At 41.8% G+C, this 26047-nt stretch overlaps 1 long non-coding RNA gene across 1 annotated transcript in view; it reads right to left on the reverse strand.

Moving 5' to 3' along the window:
• Positions 1–20660, reverse strand: part of LOC138850590 (uncharacterized) — a 67591-nt gene extending 46931 nt beyond the window's left edge. Inside the window, exon 1 of the long non-coding RNA XR_011390549.2 lies at positions 20387–20660. This is a non-coding gene — a long non-coding RNA (uncharacterized LOC138850590). The remainder of the gene's footprint in view (positions 1–20386) is intronic.
• Between the last annotated feature and the right edge of the window lie 5387 nt (positions 20661–26047).

The following is a 26047-nucleotide window of genomic DNA, read 5'->3' on the forward strand; positions in this document are numbered from 1 at the left end:
AATGCATCACTGATGTAGTTCAAGTATCTTCTGACCTTATCCACTTACTCCTTGGGATTTTACCTAGAAGTACAACTGTGCAATTTGGCCACTTGTAGCTGTAAATATTCTGTAAGAATGTCATCAAGTGATACTATAAACATTGGTACAAGAAAAAATGAAAGTGGAGGATGGTATTGTGCACAGTGAATTAAGCTGATACCTGCAGTGCCAGCATCCCATATGAGACCTGGTTCAAGTCCTGACAGCTCCATATCCTGTCTAGGTCCTGATAATGCACCTGGAAAAGCAACAGAAGATGGCCCAACTACATGGGACTCTGCCACCCACGTGGAAGACCTGAATGGAGTTCCAGGCTCTTGGTTTCAACTTGGCCTAGTCCAAGCCATTGCAGCCATTTGGGGAGTGAGCCAGTGGACAGAAGATTTTCTTTCTCTCTCTCTCCTTCCCCTAACTCATAATGCTGCCTTTCAAATAAATAAATACTTTTTTTTTTTAAAAGCAGTTTGATTTCCAAACGAACACCGTTTCACTGGGGGACATTCCTTGTTGGATAAGACGTAATTTACTTAAAGCTGTGCCCTGATAATCCACAGCACAGCCAAATTGCTGGAAAAGCACCATGAGAGGACTCAGGGTCGTAACCTTTGTCCCCGATTCAATTTCAAAACTCTTTCTTGGCTGCTGTTTTGGAACCAAGAGAAAAGGTCAACTGAATCTCAGTGGTGGCCATGGAGAAATCAGAACTTAAAAACAAAACACTGAGAAAAAGCATGGACATCTTGTAGAAGCTCAGGAAGCCAAAGCTTTTCTGGGAGAAGTTTCACACCTATGGCTTGATGAGGGGATGGAAACTGTCAGGGGCGGGGCCTGGCTGACAGAAATGTAGGGTACGCTCTTGGTTACTAACTCCTGAAAAAGGAGTCTTGTACCAGCTATTTACAGAGATTAGGAGGTAAACTTCATAGTCAGCAATTCTAAGTTTCTAGAGAATTTATGAATATTAATAAGACATTAGGAAGTAAAAGCTGTGAGTGTTAAAATGTAGAATTTGGCCAGCAGTTATTTAAGTGGGTTAGAACTGATTTATTCAATATCTGCCTGTAATGAACACCCTCCAAGAACCAGGCACTGCATCAATTATGAAGTTTATAAGGCAGCCCCTAACCTCACAGAAATCACGGCTGTGTGAGCCATTCAGATAAATAAATAGGCAGATATTACTGATAAGTACTAGGCAATTGATAAATGGTGTGGTGCTGTGGTGCTAACCTTGTACAAGTGACAAGTGGTCTAAACTTAAATTTCTGCATCTAAGATTTTAACCATATCGTATGATTGTTGTGAAAATTAAATGAGATAAAGTCTTTTGACATTGTATGGCACATAGCAAGGCCTCACGGATGGAGACAGAGACTTCTGTAGGACAGGGTCATACCAGAGCATACAGAAAAATTGTATTCATGAAATTGAGGGAGCAATTTCAGGAAAGGTTTCCTTGAAGAGGGGTCTGCTGATGTATGCCTAAAAGATGAATAAGAGATGGTCAGAAGAGAGAGAAGACTCACTGACAGCAGGTGATGATACAGGGTGCAGAGACATTAACAGATGGAGCGTGGCGGGTGAAGTTTGCTGCTTCCTATCTCTAGGGGCATCTGCTGATTTCCATGGTGTGAATATTTCCACAAGAGCTGATGTCAGCTATCAACAACCAAACAACTGGCTTGCAACATTCCTCAATTTTTTAAAACTCAGCCCTGTGACAGGCCCAAGTGACCTCCAATATACCCTAGCTGTAGAGCTGAGAGTTTGAGTGGATTCCACAGACAGTGGGCAGTCATTGACATGCTATCAGCCAGAGAGACAGAGCATCAGATTCGAGTCTTAGAAAGACCACTCTGGCTTCAATGAGGAGAAGAGAAGGCAAATGTGGAGGCATGGTGGCTGAGGCAGTGACCCAGGCCAGAAGTTAAGGTAAACTTAATGGAAATAGAAGAAACTGGAGTAGGGTAAAGTGGATTTAGATTAAATTAGAGCGAACAGATGATTGACCAGATGTGGAGACTTTGGAGGGGTACATCCAAGAACTGAGTCTGAGTTTCAGACTTGGGCAACAGAGTAGATGCTGGCACCCTTCTCTGAGAGGGAACTCCACAGGAAATCTTTATGGAGTGGCAATCTGATTCACATCTTTGAACTTAGTTTAGCTTTCCCTCCAAATGATTATCTTCAAGAGGCTGTTAGTGCTACATGTCTCAGTCCAAGGAGCGATGTAGGATAGATAAAGAGATTTGATAATCATCCACATAGATACGGTAATGGAAGCTTTGTGAGTGCCAGGGATTACAAGGAGAACCTAGAACAGAAGTTGTGTAAGAGACTGGAACAAGAGAAAAGGAGGAGGAAGAGTGGCTGGACTGCTGGGAGGGGAAACAGGAGAGAAGGCTCTGTGGAGCCAAGAGAAATGAGCTTTGGAAGAAGGGAGTGATCAGTGACCACACTAAAGACAAATTCATAGACTGAAGAACAGCCATTGGTTTCAACTAGGAAGTTGTGGTTAGCATACTTGGTAAGAGGAGCTTTAGTGAAATCCAATTGCTTTAAATTAGGTTATAAATATAAGGTGAGAAAATGGAGGCAGTGACTGGTAGACTCTGGTCAAGGAGAGAAAGAGGGTAACAAAGCAAAATGCCAAAATAGAAGAGTTATTGTTTGTGTTGTGGGCTTGTGTGCAAAGGGAACAACAGGTTTTAAAATGCTGAATTACTGTTATATACTTACACAGTACTTCTGTGGCCCAGGTACTGTTCTAAGCGTTTGACACACATTCACTGATTTAATCATCAGGAAGGAGGATGGTCCTAGTGTCTCCATTTACAGATGGAGTAAGTATTCTAACAACTAGGACAGAGAGTCAGGATCTGCCCCTATGCTCCAGAACCTACTGGGACTCTGTTTTGTTCTGCCGACTATGCTGATGGAAGGAACCACCCTTGGAGAAGAAGACTTTGAAGGGACAGAATGAAGAGGAAAATGAGTAGAACAGCTTCCTTCAGATGGTGGAAGGGAATGGGATCAAGAACACAAGGAGACATGCTAGACAGGAAGCAATAATCAAAGAGGAGAAAAAGAGAACTGAACGAGGAGGGGTAAAGTTGTATTGTATGTTTGTAGGCTCAAGACAAGAAATAGAGCATTATTTTAAAAACAGTATAAGGACATTTCAAAAAGCTCATAAAAAGATAGAACTAAAAGGCAAATTTATTGTGGTGCAAAAAATTTTGGGGGGCCCAACATTTTGGCATAGCAGATGAAGCCACAACTTGTGACACTGGCATCCCATATGGGCACTGGAACATGTCCCTGCTGTTCCACTTCTGATGCAGATCCCTGTTCATGGCCTGGGAAAAGCAGTGGAAGATGGCCCAAGTGTTTTGACCCCTGTCACCCATTTGGGAGACCCAGATAAAGCTCCTGGCTCCTGGCTTTGGCCTGGCTCAGCCCTGGTGGTTGCAGCCATCTGGGAAGTGACCCAGCAGATGGAAGATCACTCTGTGTTTATCTCTCACTCTCTCTTTAACTCTGACTTTCAAATAACTAAATAAATCTTTAACAAAGAGTTTTGAAAGCTATGAATAATTTTTTCATGATATACATTTTCTGTAAAATTTTCTCATATTTAATAGCACTGAACTGGACACTTAAAATAGTTAAAATGGTATGTTATATGTTGTGTGAATTTTACCACAATAAACAGTTTTTTTTTTAAATCTTCTTATCAACTCAGCCAGGAGATGAACATAAAATAAATAACTGGTAATTGGGACCATATTAAGCACATCCTATAATTCAATAGTTGTAAGAATCACAGATTTATAATTGTTTAGTATCCTGCAGAACTGATCCCTCATTGGAAAAGGATTTTGATGTCTACTCATACAGTCATGATGTTGCGCAACCATTGCCAGCACTCATCTTCAGATGCTCTTTCATCCTCCCCAGCTAAGGCTCTGTACACATTAGACTATCGCTCATTCTTCCTTCCTTGACCTCCTGGTGACCAGTCTTCTACTTGCTGTCTCTGAGGATTTGACTCCTCTAAGTATCTCAAATAAGTGGTCCCATAGAGTATTTGTCTGTGCCTGGCTTATTTCACTTAGCATAATGTCCTCATGATTCATCTGCATTATATCAGGATTTCTCGCCTTTTTAATGCTTAATAATAGTTACTTATATGTATTTATTACTTTTTGCTTATCTGTTAATCCATCACTGGACACAGTTGCTTCCACATTTTAGTGATTATGAATAAGCTCTGATGAACAAGAGTATTCAAATATCTCTTCAAGATCTTGCTTTCAGTTCTCCAGAACACGACCCAGCAATGGAACTGCTGCATCATGCAGTCATTTTTAATTTTCTTTAGGAATCACCATACTTTGTTTCCACAACAAGTGTACCATTTTATATTCCCACAAGAGTTCCCAATACTTCATTTCCTTGCTAACACTCATTCTTTTTGTTTGTTTTTATTTTTCTTTTTTTTTTTTTAAGATTTATTTATTTATTTGAAAGTCAGAGTTACACAGAGAGAGGAGAGGCAGAGAGAAAGAGAGCGGTCTTCCACCTGCTAGTTCACTCCACAATTGGCTGCAATGGCCAGAGCTGCACCGATCCAAAGCCAGGGGCCAGGAGCTTCTTCCAGGTCTCCCACATGGGTGCAGGAGCACAAGGACCTAGTGGGCCATCTTCCACTGCTTTCCCAGGCCACAGCAGAGAGCTGGATCGGAAGTGGAGCAGCCAGGTCTCGAACTGGCACCCATATGGGATGCCGGTGCTTCAGGCCAGGGCGTCAACCCACTGCACCACAGCGCCGGCCCCCTGTTTGTTTTTCTAAATAGTAGCCACCCTAATAGATGATCAGAACATTAATTTTTAGAAAACAGTCTTTTATAAGCACTTAGCAATTCCTGTGTGAGATAAGAATGGCTACACACTAATTAAATGTAGCTCATGTCCCAGATGACTGTGAAAATTCCTTCTTCCTTCTATGTGCATGCCACACCCCCAGTAAGAGATGGGGTTTATTCCTCCACTGCCTTCAATGTGTGCTGATCTCTGACTGCTTCAACAAAAAGGATGTAGGGAAAGTGACACTGGGTCAGTTCCAGGCCTTGACTCTCCGATGACTGGAAGTTTTCACTTCCTTTTTCTTGGAGCCCCAAGCTGCCATATCAGAAGTCCAGGTTATATTGCTGGGAAAAAAAAAATGGGAGAGCCCTGAGTGCCAGGTGTGTGAAGAAGCAGCCATGGGGGACACTCGGTCCCTGTGACCCTCACAAACTCCTGCCCCAGAAACTGCATGACTGCAGCTGCCAGAGAAAACCCAAGCAAAATCCGTCAAGGTGAACTCAATCAACTTCCAAACTAGAAGAGATAATAATAAAGTGTTGTCTTAAAAAGCAATGAAGCATTAGTATAGTTGATTATACAGCAGTAGGTAACTGAAACAAATGACCCTTCGGTTTCAGAATAAAGCAAGACTCCAGACCAAGTATTTCCTATTAATCAATATTGTGTCTCCGGGTTTCCCTCTCCCCATTCAACTTAATTGGCTTTTCTCCCATTGTTTTCGCTATAACTTTAGTAATGAATGTAAATTATTATTATTCAGCTTAAATTTCATATATGTGTGAATATATACATAAATCTTCAGGTGTGTTTGTGAATTTACCATAAAAATATGCAGGATTCACAAAACCATTTGGCACATCACAGCTTGAGGCTTGTAGAATTAATGGTGGGGAATCCCAGTGGAGATCACCAAATTTTACACATCAATGATTTATTGGGCAACAAGGGCTACACTATCTGATAGATACCCTTATTCTTTTCCATAAGAGGATACCGATGGAGGTCAATTCTGTGGCCTTCTAGAAATATCCAACATTATAAGCTGCTCTCCAGATTCCTACAGAAAATGATCTGCATGGTAATTTGTTATAATAGCTTCCAGGATAAATTTCTCTGCTCCCATAACTAAGAAACAAACCTAGCACCCAGGAATTAGAAATATAAAATTTTCTAAATCCATAATAGCATGGTTTCTGAACATCAGATTCATCTCCTTCAAGTTCTTTTACTTTATATTCTGATTTCAGTGGCCTTTTGTTTACTCATAGTGTCCAAAAATAGGAAATATTATATAGGGAAAAGAATAAACAACAATGCATTTTGTTTCATCTTAGACGTTTTTCTATGCACTTATAGTTCATCTTCTAGTCTAACAATGCGGGTACTTTTCTTCTCTCCAGTGTTGTGTAGATCAACATGTGTCACATGTCTTCATGCCATTGCATAATCCATAGTCCAAGTGCTATCCTTGATTCTTCTCTTCCCCTCAAACTCCAAATCAACTCCATTATGAACCTATCACATCTCTAAAGCCACTTAATCACATACATAGAATGGGCACTAGTCAGTAAAATGTTAGGATGTGTGAATTATATCTAGATACACATGTAATAATTTTTAATATATTTAGGATCTTCCCATATCTCCTTATCACTACTGCTGTCATTGTCATCCAAACCTGTTTTCCCTGTTTTAATGCAACAGCTTCCTAACTGGTCTCCCTGTTCATGTCTTGCCCTCTTATCGTCTATTTCTATATATTAATGAGAATGATTCTTTAAAAACATAATTCCTAGTATGTTGCTCTTGCTCAAAATGTACCCAAAAATCTCCATAGTGAGAATAAAAGTCTGCAAGATCCAACATGATCTAGCCTCTCTTTCCAAGTTAGATCCACCATTTTGCACTTGCTCCTCTTATTTCCACTTCTTAAAATGTGCCAAGTTCACGCCTGCCTCAAGATTGGACACTTTTGGCATCAGCTGCTCTCTGAGGCATGCTTCTTCCAGGTCACTCATGTGTTCAGTGTTTCCTCATCAGAGGCCCTCCAAGGCCTTTTTAAAGGAAATAGCAGTTTTGCCTCACCCCACTCCCCATGTATTATTTATTCATTTAACTTGATTTATTTTTATAGCACTCACTCAGCATCCCACAACATTATGTAAGATTCTTACTTGTTCATAGCAATATGATCTCTGTAAGTAGAAAGAGGCTCTGTCTGTCTCCAGCACTGAAAGCAGTACATGGCATGTGCTCAGCAAATATTGTGGAATGCTGAGTCAATACAAATGATGAATGATGAATGATGGAAAAATGAATAAATATTATTAAACTTCCATCTTTGCTAAGTTCACCAGTTCTTACTCAAGAACATTTTCTTCATATCAGACAACAGCCTTGCGTAAGATAATTATGTTCTGGCTGGGTTTTATTTCACTCCAGGACTTCATGGGTTGCAAATGTTCTGGTAATTTTGAACAGATAGCAGCAGTCTCAAAGTGATAGGAAGGAAAGTTGTTTTGTTTTGTTTTGTTTTTTAAACAGACATTTATTCAGCATCATGATCAGACTATTACATTTAGCAATCAACAGCATGGGTGCCAAAAAAAGATATAAAAGGAAAAAACTACATTGAAACCCTTTGTTGGGATAATTTACACTGTCCATAGAGCAGAAACTAAAACACCTGCTAAACAACTAGTCACAGATACAGTCCTTGAGTGTTTTTGCCCATACACATGGGTATTGTCTAAAACATGTCTTCTTTGTAGCAGCTAGGCCTTGCCACCACTGTGCTTGGCTGAGTTCACAAATCTGTTGTAACCTGTAGCTTCCCTGTCACTTCTCTGGCACTCTTCTCCAGCTAGGCGTTGTGTCCTGGCAATTATTAAAAACTTTTGCCACTGCCATAACTACTGCTGCTGTTAGAACCACCAAGCCACCTTGATTTCATGGTTTGGCAAAATATTGGCCATCACTACCACAGGGGCCAGAGCTTCTGCCTCCAAAACTTCTTCCCTCCATGGGTCCAAAATTTGAAGATTGAATGTTGTAGTTGCCAAAATCATTGAGGCTTCCACCACCTCCAAAATGGCTTCCATCATTACTAAATCCTTTGTAACCATCTGCACCATCACCATAACCACCACTACCACACTGGCTGCCACCAAAGCCACCACAACCACTGAAGTTTCCTCCAGGGCCAGAGTTGTCATTGCCACCAAAACCACCTCCACGACCACCACCCAAGTTTCCAGACCACTTCAACCTCTTGTCCTGGATGAAGTGCTGGCCGTCTTCTGCTTTGACAGGGCCTTCCTTACTTCACAGTTGTGAAGTAAATAAATCTTTTAAAGATTTATTTATTTATTTATTTGAAAGTCAGAGTTACACAGAGAGAGAAGGAGATGCAGAAAGAGAGAGAAGGGGGGGGGGTCTTCCATCCGCTGGTTCACTCCCCAGTTGGCTGCAACAGCTGGAGCTGCCAAATCCAGGAGCCAGGAGCTTCTTCTGGATCTCCCACATGGGTGCAGGGGCCCAAGGACTTGGGTCATCTTCCACTGCTTTCCCAGGCCATAGCAGAGAGCTGGATCAGAAGTGGAGCAGCTGGGACTAGAACTGGTGCCCATATGGGCTGCTGGCAAGGCAGACGGTGACTATACCCACTAGGCCACAGTGTCAGCTCCATATTTCTGGATGACAACCTTATCTACAGAGTCATGGTCGTCAAATGTCACAAAAGCAGATCCTTCTTCTTGCCACTGCCTGGCTCAGTCATGCTCTCAATCTCTTCCATTTTCCTATCTTGTTCAAAATAATCTCTGTGTCTTCTTCAATGTGTCTTCTTTAGTGCCACCAAACAAAGATTTTTTCACAATTAGATGGGCACCTGGGCTTTGAGAATCTCCTCGTGAGACAGCCCTATTTAGTTCCACAACTCTTCCATCCACTTAGTGAGGCCTTGCACCTGATCCACTGGTGGTTAGGTGACAAATCCAACGCCCCTGGAGCGCGTGGTGTTCGGCTCTCTCCTGACCACACATTCCGTGAGCAGTCCGCGTTGCTCAACATGGCTCCTCAGGCTCTCATTGATTGTTTCGAAGCTCAGCCCTCCAATGAAGAGCTTCCACAGCTGCTCGGGCTCCTTGGGAGACTCTGCCTTAGACCTGATGGCCGGCCGTGGGAAGAGAGTATTTGATGATGCTTCCTCAGAGGCCTCAAAGGGCAGAAAGCGGAAAGTTTTTTTACACCTCCAAAAAAGGCCTAGTGGGCCCCTGTCCTGCAGAAAGGATACTAGAACAATTAATAAACTCATAGTCACAAAAAAACTTTCCTAAAATTATCAGTCCTCGGGCTGGCACTGTGGCATAGTAGGCTAAGCCTCTGCCTGTGTGTGCTTTGGCATCCCATATGGGCGCCAGTTCACTTCCCGGCTGCTTCTCTTCTGATCCAGCTCCCTGATTATGGCCTGGAAAAGCAGTGGAAGATGGCCCAAGTTCTCGGGCCCCTACACCCGTGTGGGAGACTCAGAAGAAGCTTCTGGCTTCTGGCTTCCTATCAGCCCAGCTCTGGCCAGTGTGGCCATTTGGGGAGTGAACCAGCAGATTGGAAGACCTTTGTCTCTCTCTCTCTTCCTCGCTCTGTAACTGTCTCTCAAATAAATAAATAAAATCTTTAAAAAAAATCAGTTCTGAAGTCCAGTAGTACATTTCCCAATAACTGTGTATTTTTGTGAATATTTAGCTGCCCAGTGATAGAGATTGAATGTATGAGGAGACTTTAAAAATTCATGGAAAATTCATGCTACAAAAAACTATGCAGGGATTTGAACATTATTTTGCACCAAAATAAATATTTATTAATTCTACTTTTCCATGAACTTTTTAAATACTCCCATACAGAAACAAATATAATATAGTTGCTTGGAAGATATAAAATATCTTTCCCTGACAGACTATATGTACATTTTTGTGTTTGTTTTTGTTATAAAAAGCAAACCTGGGGCCCAGCGCTGTGGCGCAGCAGGTTAATGCCTTGGCCTGAAGCACTGGCATCCCATATGGGCACTGGTTCGAGACCTGGCTGCTCCACTTCTAATCCAGCTCTCTGCTGTGGCCGGGGAAAGCAGTGGAAGATGGCCCAAGTCCTTGAGACCCAGAAGAAGCTCCTGGCTCCTGGCTTCAGATAAGGGCAGTTCCAGCCATTGCGGCCAATTGGGGAGTGAACCAGCGGATGGAAGACCTCTCTCTCTCTCTCTCTCTCTCTCTGTATCTCCTTCTTTCTCTATGTAACTGTGTAACTCTGACTTTCAAATAAATAAATAAATCTTTTTTTAAAAAAAAAGTAAACCTGGCTTCTCAATAATAAATATTATTGCTTAATTTCTAGAATGAACATACTCCTTATCTCTACCCTGGAAAGAGGCCCTTTAAAATCACTCCTCCTCACTGACCATTTTTCTCAGAGTGTTTCTTCCTCCTGCCCTGCTGTCATGGAATATGACCATCTTCTTTTCAGAGGTTACTGCATTTACTGTTCTGTTGGTTCCACCATTCAATCCCTGTAATTTTCTTGATCATATTTCAAAAAAGAACATCTCCATTCCTTACAGGAGTAGTTTCCTTAGTCATACTAGCGATCTCCTTCTCTGAGCTCAATGCCACTTTCTATGTTCTCATCCTCCTGGCACTTTCTGAACGATCTCACACTGCTCCTCTCCTCAGCCTCTCCTCAGCCTCACTTTGTTGCCCTTACACCATTCTGGTGTCCTCTCCCCTGTCAGTGTTCCTCAGTGACCCTCCCAGGCTTATCTCCACCTCCCCATACTCTACCTGCTGGTAGCCCCCAGACTCTGCCTTTCAGCCACTGCTCCTTTTTGGGATTCTTGTCTACACATTTTTAAGAATCATGCAGGACTGCATCTTCAACCTCAACCACATTCCTAATCTCCATTTCCACAACTCCAGGGACCTACCAAATATTTCCATTCAGATTTTTCGAAGTCAGTATAGCTAAAATAAAACTTATTTTCCTACTCCACAACTCAGTTCTCTTTGTTATTATTTGAGTTCCATTAATGGTACACTACTCTCTAATCTCCCCCCCTCCAACCTTCCTTGTAGATTGCATTTGCATGCTCTGTCCTGCTCTGTCACTTCCATGGTTCTGCTTTTAGTGTCTCCTGACTCTTCAGGTAGCCTCACAAGTATCAGCAGCTTCTCTCAAGTTCATTCTTCAGTCGCCTTCCAAAACCTTCAGTCGTTTGCCATAGCCCATTGAATAGACTTTAAATTTCTTACTTTGGAATGTAAGGCACAATTGCTTCTTTTGTGGTAATTTACCCTTGACCCAAAGTGTACCTCTCACTTCTTCCTGGGTGCATGTTTTGCTTCAGTACCTTTATATTTTTCTTAATATTCTTCTACTTGTGGTTTTTCCATTTTCTTCTCACAAAATGTTACCTTTTATGCCTTATCCAAGGATCCACCATTATTTGTCCTTCAATGAGTAACTCCAGACAAAAACCATCTCCCCTTCCTCTTGCCTGTGGTTAGCATGTTGGTTGTACTTCATTTTAGAAGTTTCAGTATAGCTTAATTACTTGACTATATTTTAAAATCTTTTAAGCATAGGGATAACTTCCATGATGAAAATATTATTATTCCCAAATATTCACTATCTTCTTCATGTGAGAATGAAACTTGCCTACTTCTCAAGGCAGGTTTGGGCACATGAGTGGCTCTGGTCAATGAAATTTGAATAGGATTAAAATATGTCACTTCTAATCGATCACATGTCTCTTCTATCTATCTTTTCCCCCAGCTACAAGATAGGCTTATCCTAACTAGTGACTGCTTCTTCTGCCCAGATTCCAGAATGAAAATGAGGAGCACAGCTGAACCTAACTTAAATCAGAAGTAACATAGATAAGAAATCAATCTTTGTGTTGTCAGTTGCTGAAATCTGAAAGTAATCTGTTACAACAATATAATTTAGCCTAAGCCAAATCAACTTCTTATACAACTCAATAAATATGCACTGTCATTCATTCCACAATGCTGAGAATATTCTCTATGCAAAGTTTAAAATAAGTACTGTGAAACATAGAAAAATTTGTAAAGCAATTGTCTTGGGTCTGGGTAGTAACATAAGACATGTTCTCAAGTTGCTACAACACAAAGAAACATACCATAAATCTGTTGGGAGACTTGTAAACAAAGATCTGTTAGGTCCCATTACGTTACATTGGAAGAATTGGGAAAAGTTGCATGAAAGAATTGTTTTCTGTTTCTCCTACTACATCTAGCATGCAGTAGGTTTTAAAGATGTGTTGAATAGAGAAATGAATTAATAATAAAGCAGAAATAAATGAACAGCTAGTTGTAGTCAATAAAGGCTGACATTCTGTCTTAATGGAATCATTTAATTTGCCACATCAGGGCAAGTGACATGTTCCAGGGTAAAAGATAATGGGACTTAAGAACTTGTGAGTGGGTGCATTTGCTTTAACTAGATCCCATGGTGAAAGGGATCTTACTCATCAATGCTGGCATCTTTTAAGCTCCAATTATTTCTGGTTAGTCATGTGGCTTTTCATATGATCTGCTGCTTTTGGCAGACACTTAAGCAAGCTTATCTCACAGTCAGCAAGCAAAGGCTTCCTATTTTCAGTTTTATCCTTGATGGGAACCATCAAGCAGAACCTTTAGGGTTCATACTTCCGAGTTCACAGGGGCTGGGAGAACTCAGTCCAAGGAGTGGAAAAGGCATACACAAGCCTCTCCAAAGCAGACGAGTATAGTCATTTTAGGCAACCCGGAACAGAATTTTTCAGAAATTTTTCCCTCCACAACTCTAACACATGTTTCTCGGATGATTCAAGTGATAAATGTCTTTTCTTCATGTTCATAAATTACAATGTCAGGAACTGGTTAAATAGCTTAATCATGGTCTCAGTGCTGCAAACAGAAAAGTATTCTGAACAAGAGAATGGGAGGGCCATAACTGAACTCTTAGCCTGACTTTCCCCTAATCTAGACTGAGCAGTGAGGCAAGAGATCTATCTTCAAGGTGGCTTCAGCTCTCAAATTCTGTGAATCCATGCAGATTCCAAAACATGTGTCTCTGGGAAGTAGACAGTCAACTCTCCCTCAAATGTTTTTCCCAGTGACAGTGAGATTACAGATCCTCAGCCCCATAACCTTTCATGATTTTCCTTACTAAACAGGACAAACAGATTTTGTGAAATGCCAGCCCAGTACTCACCATAGGGTGACAATGGAAACTTAACATGACTATGCCTGTATCTAAGTGTCTGGTGCTTGAGTGACATCTGATACTGCAAACAGTGTCAGCTGTATGGGAGTAGGCTCTCCTCTTTCCAAGAGGAGATCTTTCTTTAAGGATAAAGTGTGTATGCCCAGAGGACTGAATTGGTTGCAGTAGCTGAAAAAAAAAAATAACCTCACACTCTCCACTGTTCAAATCTGAACCCAGCAACACAGTGATTCCTGACTTTGGACAAGTTGCTTACTCTCTCTGGACCTCAGTTTTCAGATCTACATAACAACCACCTAATAAGGTACTTGCATGGATGTGAAAGTGTCCAGGGCCCAACAAGCACTCATTTGAATTTAACACACCTTAGTTCTCTTCCTCTCAGGACTCTCCCTCAGCTCATTTCAGTTCCTACCTTCAACAGTATTTCATGGAGCCAGGGCTGTGATGTAGCAGGCTAATCACAGCTTGCAACATTGGCATCTCATATAGAGTCTCAGCTGCTCTGCTTCCCACCCAGCTTCCTATTAATATGCCAGGGAAGGCAGAATAAGATGGTCTAAGTGCTTGGGCCCCTATCACCCATATCAGAAACTTGGATGGAGTTTCAGGTTCTTGGTTTCAGCCTAGCTGAGTCTGGGCTGCTGCAGACATTTACAGAGTGAAGCAACACATGGAAGATCTCTCTCTTTCTTTCTGTCCTCTCTCTCTTCCCATCAGTCTGCCTTTCGAATAAATAAATCTTTAAAAAATGCTATTTTGCTCACTTTCTCTTTATTTCTACTTGAATGTTGAGCTTGTCTGTGCTTTATATGTCTCACCATAGGCTAAAAAATCACACATATGCAAAATATGAATGATAGAAATGCACCAAGTCATCCAGCTTAGAATCATCACCTACTTTTAGACTCACAGAAACAATTTGAGAGTCTCTCCTCATCCCAGGAGGGTTCCTTTAGTCCTTGATAACATCAGGTTTAAAATTCCGTAACTATTAACACAAAGCTATTTTCTAGCTCATTCTTCATAATTACTCAATGAATCCCCAATCTTATCTTGCCCCCGTTCCCTTCCCCACTACCTGGTCCACTGAAACTCCTCATCCTCTTAATGATCAACTTGGCCTCCACCAACAAATTTCTTTTTCCATTGCCTACTCCCATAACTGCCAAGAGTAACAATCTCCATCCCTCTTACAGTTGAATGGAAAGGGCTTTCACATTCTTAGTTGCTTTTTTTTTTTTCCACTTTGTCTCTGGATTTCAGATTTTCGGACATAACATCATTGTATGTTTTGCAACAAACCAATTTTCAGTTTACAGAGGAGGAAGCTAAAAGACAGGAAGAGGAATGATTTATCCTATGCCAAGGAGTTACCAGCAAAGGTCAACATCAGCGCTGAGTTCCCGGTCTGTTCTCCATCTCCTCCTTTCAGTTTGTAGCAGGGCTTTGGGTGCAGAGTTGATGTCTCACAATCATTTACTGAATAAGTGTCAAATAGATTATTCAGTTTCCTTCACTGTAAATTTAGGGTGGAACTCCTTTCTGAAATAGGTCCAGCCTTAAAGAATATCTTTGGTCTCTGACAAAGTTGTATTCAGGATTCAGAGTTGGACTATTTCTTAGGAAACCAGATGTCTGTTTTAGTTCTGCTGCTTTGGCTTGATAAGACTTGATAAAGCATACACAATACACACACACACACAGATGATGTAACCTTCAGATAGTTCATAAGCTAAGATAATAAATGAAAAAAAATTTCTAAGAGTCCTACTCTATGAGCAGGCAGAGGAAGGAAAAAGATAACACCAAGATCAATGCAATAGTGTTATGATTTATTACAGGCATTCACAAACATTAGCTTCTTTGAACATTACATCTACTTTACAGAAAATGGTAGGGCAAATATTATCATCTTTATTTTGCCTTTAAAAAAATTGAGCTCAAAAAAGGTAAACAAATTTTCCCAAGTTAAAAACTTGATAAAAGGTGGAACAAAAACTGAAGTCCAGTTTTTTCCTAGATGAGAATTAGTCATTCTTCTGCTATTATTCACCATTTAGTTCTAAAATATTTAACCCTTTGTACCAAGTATGTCTTTTTAAAATTAATAGATATATTAATCTTCCTCTTAAAATTTCTTAAAATGTAAGACTACATCCTATTCACATGTGGTTCTCTACATCTAAGTGCAACTTTTATCACAAGGTAGACACTCAGTGATACTTATGAAAACCTTATTAGGATGGATAAAACTAACATTTTTGGCCGGCGCCGTGGCTCAATAGGCTAATCCTCCGCCTGCGGCACCGGCACACCGGGTTCTAGTCCCGGTCGGGTGCTGGATTCTGTTCCAGTTGCCCCTCTTCCAGGCCAGCTCTCTGCTGTGGCCAGGGAGTGCAGTGGAGGATGGCCCAAGTGCTTGGGCCCTGCACCCGATGGGAGACCAGGAGAAGTACCTGGCTCCTGCCTTCAGATCAGCGTGGTGCGCCAGCCACAGCGCGCCGGCCGCAGCGGCCATTGGAGGGTGAACCAACGGCAAAGGAAGACCTTTTTCTCTGTCTCTCTCTCTCACTGTCCACTCTGCCTGTCCAAAAAAAAAAAAAAAAAAAAAAAAAAAAAAAAAAAAACTAACGTTTTTAAGAAAGAACACTTTGCTTCTCCTGTAAGCAGCTTTAGGTGATAGGTGAAAACGGTTCACTGTTCACTTGACCCAGAAAACCCCACAAAATCATGCAAGTCAAGAGATTCAAATCTTCACATTCTCTTTAAGAACACCCAAGAAACTGCTTAGAGCATCAAGGCTATGAAATCTGAAAACCCACCTGGTATCTGAAAGCTGTCACATTAAGGAAGCATTGTGTATGTTCCATTGTTAGCAATGGTGGAGATGGTAGGTGCACCCAGGCCAAACAGTGGGGCTGAACAAAGGGTCATTGGCCCAAAAAGAGTGTGAAATTCTGTTGCGCTTGCTTAAAAATACAGAGTCATGCTGAGCTTAAGGGTGTGAGTATAGATGCTCTGGTCACTGAAGGTAAGCAGGTGAACAAAGTACTAAAAATGTGCCACTGACCCTGCAGAGCTCATGGTTAGATTAACCCAGATGTGAGCTCCCCATGCCACATTGAGATGGTCCTCACAGAAAGGGAACAAGTTGTTCCTAAACCAAAAGAGGGTGTAATACAGAAGAAAAAGATGTCCCAGAAGAAACTGAAGACACAAAAACTTATGGCTTGGGAATAAAAACAACATAAAATAAATGCAAATTCAAAAAAAGAAAATCTGATTTATCAAGTTGGCTCTTCCAAGATATTTACTGATTTCCAGATTGCATTATCCAAGCAATGACGAACAGTTTATTTCTTAATGCACGTCTCATCAACTTGATCTCTGAAAAAATTTTTATGAGGACAACTTGTTCATTTTAGAAGCTGGCACTTTTCAAAGATTTATTTATCTGAAAGGCAGAGTTACAGAGAGGCAGAGAGAGAGAGAGAGAGAGAGAGAGAGAGAGAGAGAGATTTACCTCCCACGTGGTTACAATGGCCAGAGCTGAGCCCATTTGAAGCCAGAAGCCAGGAGCTTCTTCCAGGTCTCTCACATGGGTGCAGGGGCCCAAGGACTTGGGCCATCTTCCACTGCTTTCCCAGGGATGCCAGCACTGGGGCAGCAGCTTCATCCTCTAGGCCACAGTCCTGGCTCCATGGGAAAGCTGTTTTAACTCTATCAGAATGTGCCTTCCACTGGTGTCCCTATGAGATCCCTGACTTGCTAAGTGATAAAAAAAAAATTCTCTTAAATTTTAATATTAGAAAAACTACCTATTCCCTAATTTTTTGTTTCTTATGTCCCTGTGGAACACGTTTTCCTGTTACTGTGAAGGGGCTGATGTCAGCCAAAAAGCCACTTCTCATTTCTAGATTTCAGATCATGTTTAAATAGGAATCTTCATCATTCAAATAGATATTACTTCGGGGGTGCTCAGCATGTGCCATTTTCTTTTAATGAATATAAATTTCCAAAGTACAGCTTATGGATTACAATGGCTTCCCCCCCATAACGTCCCTCCCACCCGCAACCCTCCCCTTTCCCACTCCCTCTCCCCTTCCATTCACATCAAGATTCATTTTTGATTCTCTTTATATACAGAAGATCAGTTTATCATACATTAAGTAAAGATTTCAACAGTTTGTTCCCACACAGAAACACAGAGTGAAAAATACTGTTTGAGGACTAGTTATAGCATTAAATCTCAATGTACAGCTCACTAAGGACAAAGATCCTACATAAGGAGTAAGTGCACAGTGACTCCTGTTGTTGACTTAACAATTTAACACTCTTGTCTATGGCCTCAGTAATCACCCTAGCCTCTTGTCATGAGCTGCCAAGGCTAAGGAAGGCCCCTGAGTTCACTGACTCTGATCATATTTAGACAAGGCCATGGTCAAAGTGGAAGTTCTCTCCTCCCTTCAGAGAAAGGTACCTCCTTCTTTGATGACCTGTTCTTTCCACTGGAATCTCACTCGTGGAGATCTTTCATTTAGGTTTTTTTTTTTTTCCCCAGAGTGTCTTGGCTTTCCATGCCTGAAATACTCTCATGGGCTTTTCAGCTGCATCCGCATGCCTTAAGGGCTGATTCTGAGGCCAGAGTGCTGTTTAGGACATCTGCCATTCTATGGGTCTGCTGTGTATCTCACTTCCCATGTTGGATCATTCTCTCCCTTTTTTATTCTATCAGCTAGTATTTGCAGACACTAGTCTTGTTTATGTGATCCTTTTGGTTCTTAGTCCTATCATTATGATCAATTGTGAACAGAAATTGATCACTGGGACTAGTGAGATGGCATTGGTACATGCCACCTTGATGGGATTGAATTGGAATCCCCTGGTATGTTTCTAACTCTACCATTTGAGGTAAGTCAGCTTGAGCATGTCCCGAATTGCACATCTCTTCCCTCTCTTATTCCCACTCTTATGTTTTTATGTACAACCTCATTTAACTCTTCAATGGTTTAACTCAATTAAAATCTTACATCTTGTGGGAACACTTTGGCATAGAGAGTATTACGTTTATAATTTAGTTAAAGAGATTGGGACTTGGAAGCACCATGTGGCTTGCCCAAGGTCACAAGGTTCATAAGCAGCAGAGGGAAGGTTCCACCCTGCATGTCTCTGAACTTTTAATTTAACAGCTACCCTGTACAATGTCTGTCATTACGGAAGGTGGCAGAGGGACTCACATCTCCATCTGGGTCTTCCATGTAGGTGGCAGGGGCCCAATTACTTGGGCCTCTTTGACTGCTTTCTCAGGAGTCTTAGTAGGGAATTGGATTGGAGGTGGAGAAGCCGGGACTTGAACTGTGGCTCATATAGGATGCTGGCATCACAGGTGGTGGCCTAACCCACTGCACCACAAAGCTGTCCTCTCCAGTTTGCTTGATGGATCAGACTATTGACTGTAATGAGGAAAGGCCTGATACCCACATTCTTATTTATACACCTAATCTGTGATTTTGGAAAGGTTTTTCACTTCAACATTCTCTATACACAGTCTACAAAACGATTAAAGTTGAGTATTTGCTAATCCACAGTCAATGTGAACAACCAATCTAAACATGGGAAGCCAGAAATCAGAGTCACTTCCACAGAGTGGAAAATAGATAAGGAAGACACAAAAGTCTTACTTGGACAGGGTAGGCTTGTTTAGCAAACACCTGCAACAGGTAACATGGCCTGTGCCTAGAGGTAATCCAGAGGCACAGGACCTCTTATGAAACAATTGCTGTGTGATGGGACGGTGGGAAGCCTGGTAGCTTGGCTGGCTCATTCATTCATTGCCACATGGAAAGGCAAGGTACCCACTCAAGAGCATGTAAACCAGATGAAGGGCTTCCTCTGAAGGTTACTACAAACATGTGCCAGCGTTTGTTTTATCTATCTGGGGTCATCTCATTGATTATGCGTCATTTTCATCTGTAAGATTCTGGGAAGCATATGGCAAATACATCAGGCAGGAGGTACCACATATCTAAGCTGCCAGCCTTCAGTGAGGATAAGAAACCCTTTCCGGATGACTGTGCACAGGCAGATGGAAAACAGCAGGGTAGAGTCAGAGATTTACTTGGATTGCTTATCCAAAAAACCCCTAACTACTCACAAAGCAAAAACTGGATTTAGGGAACTACATTGAAACCTCTTTTGATGATCTTCAAAAAGGACACTTCAAAACAAAGATTTACTGTAACTTAACTATTTTGTTTTTTCAAATAAAATTCATTTACTTGAGATTAAATAGTGTTGCTTGTTTAGCCCTCATTTCTACTGGTGCATTTATGAAATAAATTTCCTGCCCTTTCCAGTTTTAGTTCTGATTTTCAGTGAAAAGGAATTTGGTGGATCATGTGTCCCTGGAATTCTTTTTGTAGTTTATTCTGTTATTCATATTCCATCTCCTACTATGTCTGAATGGTGACACACTTTGACAATGACTACTCTAGGTGTAACCTCAATTTATAGCAGCGATTTCTAGATTAGAAACCAACTGCTCTATAACAGGATTAAGCTTATGACTTTCCTCCCAGTCATAATACCCTTCTCCGTGCAGGAAGCATAGTTCTTAGAGGTAACAGAGGTATTTAACATGCGATGTATCATTGCCACAACTGTATGCCATCTGCAAACCCACAGAAATGGAGATCTATAAAATGCCTAGGAAGTTATAACACAAAGTAATTAAACAAGACATGTAACTCTAATGTTCCTTGTGCCATTCATTCATTCACTCATGCATTCAGCAATACTTACTGAATGGCTGTTGTACACCAGCCATTATACAGATGCAGTTAGCACAATCACCGAACTCACAATCTAGTTCAAGGAGGGGTATAAAGAAGGGGAGAGGAAATCACCATAATTTATACTAAATGCTATCATACTGGAGGAATTACAGTATGCTACTGCGACTACTTAGGACAGTAACCAACACAGTTCTCTCTCGCCCTCTCTCTCTCACTGTGTGTGTGTGTGTGTGTGTGTGTGTGTGTAAGTGAAGGTTGGTAGTCACCAAGGGTTCCCAGGACTGAAGCATAGTTGATATGTACAACTGGACTTTTAGTTAAAGAGATGATATATGGGAAGGAGGGAAGAAGTAGAGGAACCAGCATATTCAAAGTCCCCAAAATGAAACTGAACATACCATTAGTCCCATGATGTCTTGACAATCTTCCCACATGTTGTTTTTCTTCAGTCTAACAGACAGCAGTGTCACTGCCAAGCAGTTGGGTAAAACTAACTGGAGTGGCTAAAAGTTATTGCGTATAGGACTTGTTTTTCTCTGCTTTTGGTGGTTAAGTTATTTGATGTGTCATTTATTGCATTATCACTTAAAACGTGACCGACTTGTAGCAGAGAGGGTAGCTTTCTGAATTTCCCAGAATCTCGGGCAGCATTCTATATACATTAGAGGCTTAAGAAATGCCAATGCTAAACAAACAGATAAACGGCAAGAAAAGGTCAGTGGCCAAGCTGGAACTCCCAGAATTTTTAAGGGAGGGGCAATGTTTATCCAACAAGGATTTCTGGCCAATTACTTTTTTTAAGTTTCAAGTTTAAGAGCTTAGTCACAAAGATCCTCATTAAATAATATCTTGGCAATCCAAATAATCACTGTTCTTCTGACTTAACTTGCTTAAGTAGTCAATTCAGTCGACTAAGTTTGAAATCTTAAGCTTCATGTCCCATGGCAGTTTATCTAGCTCCAAGCAGAGAAAACAGATCTGTTCCACGGTCCTGCCTGTCAGTTGTACCCTGAATTCTGGCAGGCCCAAGGGAAATGTCACTGTGCACAGTTGGGGTCCATACCTGATAGACTGGGTGCTCTTCCAGGTGCTGTGGAGCTGACAGTAAATGAGAAGTAATTATCATCCCTAAGATGAACCAACCTGGCACAAAATACTTGCTTCATAAATATTTGTTGAGAAACTAAGTGAACAACTCCCTTGTATTTAAGAAAAACACATTTAAAATATGTTACAGCTTTATTTTTGTATGTGGAATTCTTCAAGTGTGGAAATGTTTTTGGAACCTGTGAACTCTTGTAATCTTTACCAAAGGCTGATTCTGCCTCTGAGGTGCTACGGAACCCCACCATTGCTTTGGTTTTTTTTTTTTTTTTTTTTTTTTTTTTGACAGGCAGAGTGGACAGTGAGAGAGAGAGAGACAGAGAGAAAGGTCTTCCTTTGCCGTTGGTTCACCCTCCAATGGCCACCGCGGCCGGCGTGCTGCGGCTGGCGCACCGCGCTGATCCAATGGCAGGAGCCAGGAGCCAGGTGCTTTTCCTGGTCTCCCATGGGGTGCAGGGCCCAAGCACCTGGGCCATCCTGCACTGCACTCCCTGGCCACAGCAGAGGGCTGGCCTGGAAGAGGGGCAACCGGGACAGAATCCGGCGCCCTGACCGGGACTAGAACCCGGTGTGCCGGCGCCGCTAGGCGGAGGATATTGCTTTGGAAGATAGTAATGGCCAGAGCTGCTCCAGGGACCCGAGCCCCACTCATACAGAGACTGCAGCATAAACCTCTGTTTCCAGCGCCATCCCATCCTGAACACAGCAGCCGACGGAAAGAATTGCTCTGAGAGTCACAGCCCTCCATACATGAACTGAGGTCATTCTTTATATGCAGTAGGACTCCACTCCTTCCTCAGATTGTCCAACTTCAATGCTGGTGGAAACCAAGAAGAGAGAGTTTAGAGCATTCTCTGATAAAAGGAACCAGTGACATTATTTCTCAATGCCAAAGACAAACATAGGCATCCATTAAAACCTGGAAAGTCTGTTTATTCATGATATGTTTATGTGCAAATTATTTGAAATAAGATCTCTCTCCCCTTGAGTAAGAACAGTGTCAAATCTCAGGCAGTTAGTTTCCTTTTACTTGCAAAGATATTAATTCTCAGAAGCCCTAACTTTTGATGAATCATGAACAAGCCATTTACTTTGGGTCTCTTCAGCATGAATTGCAGCTGGGTCACACCTAACTCCCAGGTGAAAAAAAGATGTTTGCTTTCTCAAACTTCTGAATTGAAGCGGATCATTGGGTTTAGTCAGAGCAATGCAGAGGCACCTCTGCCTCTCAAGAGTAAGAACTTCACATGGTGATGGGGCAGTGGGCAGGTGGATGAGACGAGCCAAGTAACAGTACATTAACCAACTCAAGATGAAATTTGTGTTATTCTCTGTCTGACACTGACTTGGAAAGGAAAGAAAGTAATAATGGATAGTGATATCTCACAACAGAGTCTCATTGACACAAAAAATGTTCTTCATCAAACTTCAACCTCCTTTACTCCTTTCTTCTCTGATTCTCACTTCCCCAAGCAGATGCTGCACTGCTTTATTTCATTGGGTCATCTAACCACCCATCATTCACTCAGCAAATCCATACACATGGAGCCCCTGTCCAATACCAGCCACTGGGATCCATTTCTAGCTGTTCTTATAATAATTAAACATTTGGAGTGTAGAGAGGTAAGTACAAAATGGCAGCATATCAACAAAGCATGGTAAGACCAAGAATTCTGTTAAAGCAGTCACTTTTTTAATGTCTCTAAAAGTGGGGCACTGGAGTGAGTCTTGCAGGACATATAGGGCATTCTGAGAAAATAAGGCCAGGAGAGGAACCTATTGTAACAGATGGAATTCAAGGGAAAGGAAAAATAACAATAGCAGCCCACAATTACTGATGCATTAGGTACCAAGGTGCTTACAACAGACTAAGCCTCTTGTAAGCCCTTCACATGTGCTAATCTTTTTAAAACTCACAAGAATCATGCTGTAGATTTATTGAATGTTGAGTCTCACTATGGTTGCTTTGGCAGGGCAGACAATGATTTTGCAGGCCTTATGCTGCCTGTAGTATAGAGTGAAGAGAACAGGGCCGCCTAGTGAGATCAAGCATTCAGGAGAAGCAGCGGAAGTAAATGAAGATGAAGAAATAATGGACCAGATTACAGACGATCTATGTATCGTGCCAAAATTTGTAAGTAATTCTGGTAGCAGTTAGGAGCTGTGAAAGGCCTTACACTCAAGAGCAGATCCATGTTTTAGGAAGATGCCTGATAGCAGAGTAGAGAATAGATCTGGGAGGATCCTGGGGACTAAAGACCAGTTAAGACAATAAAGTAACTGTACAAATAGGAAGTGCTCAGGTATCTGCCTTAGTGTGTTTTGTGCTATCACAAAATACCTGAACTGGGTAGCATATAAAGAACAGAATGCATTTCCTCAGATCTGGGAGGATGGGAAGCCCAAGACTAAGGGGCAGGCATCTGATGAGGAGGCCTTTCTGCTCTGTCATCCCACTGCAGAAGGGCAGAGAGGTTGAGACAAGGGGATACAAGCACATCCTTCTATAAGGAATGCACTCCAATGATAACAACACTAATACCTCATGGCCCAACCACCTATTAAAGTTCCCACCTCTTAATATTTAATACCATTACAGTGGTGATTAAGTTTCCAATACATGCCTGGAGGAGGGGTACATTCAAGTCACAACAAGGTGCAATTAAGGGAGCAGGAACAGGGCTGAAAGGAAGGCAGACTGTCAGAGCTATTTAGATGATAGAAATCCTAGAACTAGGAAGAAGCTGGCTGATGTGGAAGTTCATTGAGAAGGAAAGGAGGGGCCGGCACTGTGGCATAGCAGGTAAAACCGCCACCTGCAATGCTTGCATCCCATATGATATGACCGGTTTGAGTCCCTGCTGTTCCACTTCCAATCCAGCTCTCTGCTATGGCCTGGGAAAGCAGTGGAAGATGGCCCAAGTCCTTGGGCCTGGTTCCTGGCTTCAGATCAGCCCAGCTCTGGCCATTGCAGCCAGTTGGGGAGTGAACCAGCAGATGGAAGACCTCTCTATCTCTCTCTGCTTCTGCCTCTCTGTAACTCTGCCTTTCAAATAAATCATAAATCTTTAAAAATAAAAGGAAGGAAGGAAAGGAAATAAGTATGACTTCTAGGTTTAGGATCAGGATATAGTTGTGTGAAAACAGCAAAGCAGCAGAGGGAATGTAAAACAAAAACCTGGTTGAGGAGAATGACAAGTTTGTCGAGTGTGAGATGATATCTGGTCCATCTATCCATTACTGTACAACAACTACTTCAAAATTTAGCAGTTTTAAAAAAATATTTATTTACTTACTTGAAAGGCAGAGAGAGAGAGAGAAAGATCTTCTATCTGCTGATTTACTACCCACATGGCCCCAACAGCCAGGGCTTGGCCAGACCAAAGCCAGGACTCAGCACTTCATCTGGCTTTCCCAAGGATTTGGGTCATCCTCCACTGCTTTCCAAGGCACATTAACAGGGAACTGGATCAGAATTGGAACATCCAGGACTCGGACTGGTGCCCATATGGGATGCTGGTGATACAGGCAACAGTTTAACCTGCACCACAGCACCAGCCCCAAATTAGTAGCTTAAAACAAGAATTGATGATTATTTCTCATAGTATTTCTCATAGTCTGAGTTGACTGGAGTCAGATGGACAATTCTTTTTTTAAGATTTATTTATTTTATTTATTTGAAAGTCAGAGTTACAGAGAAAGAGAGAGAGAGAGAGGGAGAGAGCGAGAGAAAGAGATTTTACATCTATTGGTTCACTCCCCAAATGGCTGCAATGGTCAGGGCTGAGCCAGGTGAAAGCTATGAGTTTCATCCAGTCTCATTGTGGGTTCCACTGCTTTCCCAGGCCATTAGCAGGGAGCTGGATCAGAAGTGGAGCAGCCAGGACATGAACTGGTGCCTATATGGGATACCAGCATCACAGGTGATGGCTTAACCCACAGCTCTACAATGTTGTCCTCAGCTAGACAATTATTATGTGGGGTCTTTCATATAGTTTCTTTCAGATGTCAGCTGAGCTACGACCATGTAAAGGCCCAGTTGGTCTGCTTGTCTGAGAAGGTTCACACACATATTAGCAGCTAGTGCTGACTATTGGTTAGGGGCTCAGTTGGGCTTTTCCACCTCCCCAAGAGGCTTGAACTTCTTACAGTAGGTTACCTAAGTTAAAACAATAGTATCCCCAATGCACATTTCATAAGGTATAGGCCTTAACTGCATGGTTCTATTGATGGCCTTGGAATGCACATAGTGTGACTTTTTCACTACTCCATTGGTCTGGAGTGAGTCACATGAACAGCCCAGATCCAAGAGCAGAGGACTCTGTAGGACATGAAGACTAGGAAGGATTTCTCATTGGGCCCATCTTTGGACTAACACAGTGCCTTTGGATATGCAATTAGAGTTCAATATGTATTTGGATTGGGGAGCTTGCTGACAAGACAGTCAGTATGTAGGTGGTGATTTAAGACATGGGCATAGATGAAATACCAGGGAGGATGTGTGAAATGCAGCCAGAATAAGAGAAAAAGGACCCTGAAACACCAGCATCAGAAGGATAAGCAATGCAACCGCAAGCCCCTGGAGAAGCCTAATGACATGGAGCCATTGAGGTGGAGAAAACCACAGAGAATGTTTTTATATATGACAGATGCAATATCACAAGGAAAAGAAGTAGTTAACAGTACCAAGTGCCACAGGCCAAGCCATGTGGGGCCTGAGACAGAGGTGATCATGTGTAACTTTGGTTAAAAAAAATGTTTCAGGAAACAGGGAAAGGGAAATAAATAAAAGATGGAAGTGAAATACAGTGAATGGTAGCTAAAGGAGAGAAGGAAAAAAAGCTTTCATAATATATGGTATTGAAGAATAGGTTTTTATTCTAAGGTGACTTAGGGATAGAACTTTGAGGCCAGACTGCTTGTCTGCACGGATTTATATAATGGCTCCACAAGCT

Source organism: Oryctolagus cuniculus, chromosome 7, assembly GCF_051225735.1.
Source record: "Oryctolagus cuniculus isolate XC-2025 breed Fujian yellow rabbit chromosome 7, ASM5122573v1, whole genome shotgun sequence".
Lineage (NCBI taxonomy): Eukaryota > Metazoa > Chordata > Mammalia > Lagomorpha > Leporidae > Oryctolagus > Oryctolagus cuniculus.